The sequence below is a fragment of the Astatotilapia calliptera genome, chromosome 4 (genome assembly GCF_964374335.1).
Source record: "Astatotilapia calliptera chromosome 4, fAstCal68.1, whole genome shotgun sequence".
Classification (NCBI taxonomy): Eukaryota; Metazoa; Chordata; class Actinopteri; order Cichliformes; family Cichlidae; genus Astatotilapia; species Astatotilapia calliptera.
Genome location: NC_137425.1, coordinates 9472787 through 9477779, shown reverse-complemented (window position 1 = coordinate 9477779; position 4993 = coordinate 9472787). Strand labels below are relative to the sequence as shown.

Here is a 4993-nt window from a genome sequence, read left to right as displayed (position 1 = left end):
TTATGTGCCTTTTCTTTCAATATACGCAGCGTTACAGTAAGTCAGTCACTCTGCTTTTGCAGAAATTGTTTTAATAAAAAACACAAAACGTATTACAGTAAATGAACACCACCTATTTTCTTTCTCGAGTCAAATAGAGGGAACAATCAAATACTCAGACCTAACAATAGTACTTTTATTGGCTAGCATGTGTTACTGAACTGTGAAGTGGAGTGCCTGCTTCATAACAGTGAAGCTGACTCTATGCTTTGGGTGTGTTTTTGACTGGATTTCATTTACTGGAGTTAAAAAAAAAAAACTCCCCACACTTGAGCTAATGGTGAGGGTTGTTTTCTTTATATTTAAAATCTGCTCTGACACGACTTCCTCCACTTTTTTCCAAAGCCAGTGAGGGAAAAGTCACAGCAGCAGCGCCAAATTTTATTTTTGTATTTATTACTGAAAAAAAAAATTGAAACCTCTTGCATGTTTACTTCCTTTTAAGGTTTTAAAATATGGTCACAGTTGCATGTGTTTTCCTATGATGTGTACAGATTACCTCATAATCCCTAAATAGCTACCAAATGATTTTGCATGTGCAACGGCCTGAAGCCTCTATATCCACTTCCTGGATTCGCGGTTAGGAGAATGACTCAGCTGCGGCAATATTTGGTCTGTGATTTGATTGTTCATCTAAGGTATATAGTGACTCAGTCTTTTTATTTCTCTCCTCCAGCTAATTTGAGATTGTTAGAATATTGCGTGCTTTATTTCTTAATTAATGTACCTACCACAAGTACACACATCTGCATACCACACAGGTTACTGATTAAAAGATTTACATATTTAATTTTAAATTTTTCTTTTCATAAGGGTTAAAGGTGATCTCAGGTGATTTTGTCTGGGTTGCCATTAGGAAACTTTGCTTGCAGAATCTTATTGTTTCTTCAATGGTTTCCTTTAGTCGCTGAAATAAAGAAACTTTTTTTTTTTTTTTACATCTTCAGCCCTCTTCATAACAGGAGGCTATATGTAAATACACTGACACATTTGATATTCACCTGTAGATGGAGCCACATCCACAGCTATGCAGGCATCTTTACACATCCAAACAAAGCTCTTGTTAGTGCTTCATAATGATCAGTAACATGTCACTGACTCAATAAAGTATATTAACTAAAAAGCATTAATGTTTTATGTTCTCTTGGATCCACAACTGGTGTTCTGGTTTTGGGACCAATTTTAGATAAAAGGGGTAAAACTTTATTTCCTCTCTGATGTCCAGTAAAGAGTATCTCAGCCAGTAATCAAAGTAGCCAAAGCTTTCTTCAACGTTACTTGATCTGATGTTATCTGATATTACACTTCTGTAAGCTTGGTCAGGGAATTCACATAGGAAACACGTTTTCTTTGAATTAGTGCAGTTCAGTTGTGTGGGCTGAAATGGGAGATGACGCCAAAGTGCTCCACCCAAAGTCCCGGACTGGAACTAAGAATCTGGGTCACAGCCCAAAAACACTTGTGTGATTGTGTCCAGGCTTGGCCATGTGTAAACTCTGAGGTTAAAGAAGTCATCTCTATCCACCGCATGGCAGACAAAGTGACTCAAAATTCCACTCTTCTTCTTTATTTTTTCCTTTTCATTTTCATCTGTAAAAATGAAAAGATAAATACTATGAAAAGCTTCGGTCGCACTGGTCTGGTTGCTACAGACGGTGAATGAATATGAATAAATATGTAAAAATAACACCTTTAGCCATTATAAGTTTCTGAAGAACAAACATTTTATTCGGTTTCTCTTTAAAACACATTTTAGATACACTGTAAGTTTTAGGTAGTCATTACATTTAAACTGCCGAAAATAATGTTTCCTTTAGCGCATACAAATGCAAAACCTGGTCTTAGCTGACCCTATATTAGCATCTTGCAGAGCAATGTGGTCCTCTTGAAGAAATCGTGCATCGACTCATAGCATTTAAATCCCCAAAGGAGAGCTGACAGAATCTGCTCCATGCTAATTGCATTCTTTAATCAACTGTTTGGGTCCCCAACGGAGAGCCAGACGGCACGCAGTGAAGTCTGGCTTAAAGGGCGCAAAACATAAACAACAAACAAATATGTGGATATGCCTTGCTAGACTGGAGGCTATCCACATGCTATGTCAGATGATTTTGTATTCATCTAATTCAGTGATGATACTGAAGGACTTTGATTTCCATAATACAATTACCAACTGAGATCCGAATGTAAGAGCAGGTTGAATGGGTCACTTTCTCTTGCCTTCACTGTATAAAAATCTCTTTTGAAAGCAGAGTATACAGCCCACAAGGAAATCAATGTGAGCGCAGCCTAGACCTGCTGCCAGTCTGCCACGTGCTACTGATTCCTTTGTTCTCCTCCTCCTGTTTTACTCCTGTTATACTCCATTTGTGGTGTTTTTCTTCTTTCTAAGGCTTAAATTGCAGAGGGCAGAAAATGAATTCAAAGGGATTCTATTACAGAGATGATACAGCTCTTCACATGGATTATTCACAAAAATAATAATGTTTATAATTAGGGAAAAGTAGAATCTGTAGAAATCTTAACAGTCCCTTTGTAATAACAACCTGCTACTTAAATACCATGTGTCATTATATAAGCAACAAGTAGCTGAATTTATTCAAGTTTCAGCTTGGGGTGGCACTTTTTATATTTGGAAATACAGCCCTGACTCAGCCCTTTTAAACTAATGAATGACTCTGTGATTCTGTGTGAAGACGCATTTTCAAAGTATTTTCCTCCATGTTTCTCCACACAGCCTCCACCTGTGACGGAAAACTCTAGAGGGAAAAGCGATAAACATCTGTCATTAGGCAGTCCAGAGGCTATTTGAGCTTACTAAGTGTCTTGGTTGTAGTATCTTACTTACTATATTAGGATTTTAAAAGCTGCTGTGAAAGCCAAAGCTATTTTGAAGGCGATAATTGCTTTTCTGATCTCATAGGCACTAAGGTGAGACTGTGTCATTATGCGTACATGCTGGTATATGTCATCTTGGGTGACTAGTATAGATCTTGAGCTGAATCTTGAATTAAAAGCATTAAGCACAAGGTTGAAGGCAACAAATCTTAGGATGGAAAAAACGCCCACAGCATTATATACTTGGATGGATGTAAGTAAAAACTCATCTTAGAAAATTTGTCGTAAACATGTTCCTGAAAACTTCTGCTCATAGAGTCAAAAAGACATTTCCACTTCACAATCATGACAAGAAAACCCTCCAGAACCAGTGAATATGCCATGTGATATTTTTTAGTGACAAAGGTGCTGATTTAGGACCAAGGAAGTGTAGCACTGAGTCTCAGTGATTGTAGCCAGAGTCTGAAAATCAGCCGTCAGCGGTGTGTTGTCAACATCACTGATTAAAGCTTTTGCAAAGCACTGCAGCATTTTCCAGTTGTTTTCCTTCTATCACCTCTCATTTCACAAAGGGTCACTTCAGCACACAGAACGTGATTGCAATGCAACATGAACCAGATATGAATCATTGATGCTGCAACACGAAGCGTTACCCAGGAAACTGCACTAGTCTACCATCAGTGGTATGTTTGCAGAGCATAAAAAATACAAATATATATTTTTGAGCTAATGAAATGTTTTTGGGGAATAAAATGTACACTCGTGATGTCATAATAGTGTTCAATAAGAAAATGTGGATCTCTGCTAGAGCTGTTTAAACACATGGGTAAATATGCAAATCTACTACAGATTTTTCCATTTCCATGTAATCTTCATCCATGGCTCTTTGCAGTTATGCCTTGCATTGAAATGAGTTCTCATGATACTGATTGCGCCAGTAATTTGATCTTATCCCAAAATTCAAATTAGAAGGTGTGATGTCTCTATACACATAGAGACATCACACCTTGTCCAGTTACTTTTGAGCCTTTATACATTTTTGAATGCTCAAAAGTAACTGGACAAGCTAATATAATTTTAAATATAACGGGCTATATATAAGTACTCAATGACTGTCTGAAATGTAGAATCCATAGACTTGACTAAATGCTGCATTTACTTCCTTGAGATGCTCTGCTAGGCCTTTACTCCAGCCTCCTGCAGTTGCTGCTTGTTTGTTGCTCTCTCTGCCTTTGTCTTTGGTTTTGTCTTCAGTACATGAGAACAATGTGATATTGAGTTCAGACCAAGTGACTGGCTTGACTATTGAAGAATATCCTGTTTCTCTGTCCTTAGAAACTCTTGGGTTGCTTACGCGATATGTAAGTATAGTCTTTTATAATTAAGAATTTGATTGCACGACCTGTTCCCATGAACAGATGCCAAGTACCTTTTATCTGCTTGTAATGGAATTACAAAGTACCAGGTCTCATTTGTCAGTCAAATATCAAAATCTTTTTGAAAAATATGTATTTAAATTCTTAAACATTCAATACAATACTTTCATCAATGCATTATTTGAAATAGATGAAAATATGCACACCTCGATTGTTTCATTTAAAATTTGCCATGGTGATGTAAACAACATGTCCAAATATTTATGGACCTTTTATCTATATAGGAAAGAGGGTGGATTCTGAATACATTTTGTAACAAATTGAATTTAATTCTGTCTCAGAGCTGATCACAGTGCTATGTGACCAACATGTGTTTCATTGAGAATTATTGAGCAGATATGGGGTACAGAATTTCAAATTTCATAATGTTGAACTGCTATTTTAGTTTATAAATGACAAAAAAACATATTTTTTTAGTTATCAAGCTCAAGCCAAGTATTATTTGTACAGTATTTTCAATGTATGACAAGACATTAATGCAAGTATTCAACATCCTGGATTACAGTGGCTAATTTTCTAGCTATATACTGTTTGAAAAATAATGAAAAAGGTCCCAAATGCAATTACTCTCACTAAAGTTAACGTTTAAAAGTAATTAATACTACAAAAGGCACGGACGGGGTTCGAACCCGCGATCTTCGGTTTACGAGACCGACGCCTTACCACTTGGCCACCGAGCC

General features: G+C 36.8%; 1 non-coding gene across 1 annotated transcript; it reads right to left on the bottom strand.

The window, feature by feature from the left end:
* Positions 1 to 4921: 4921 nt before the first annotated feature.
* trnat-cgu (transfer RNA threonine (anticodon CGU)) lies at positions 4922 to 4993 on the bottom strand. The gene has a single exon. It is a non-coding gene; the product is annotated as a tRNA-Thr (tRNA).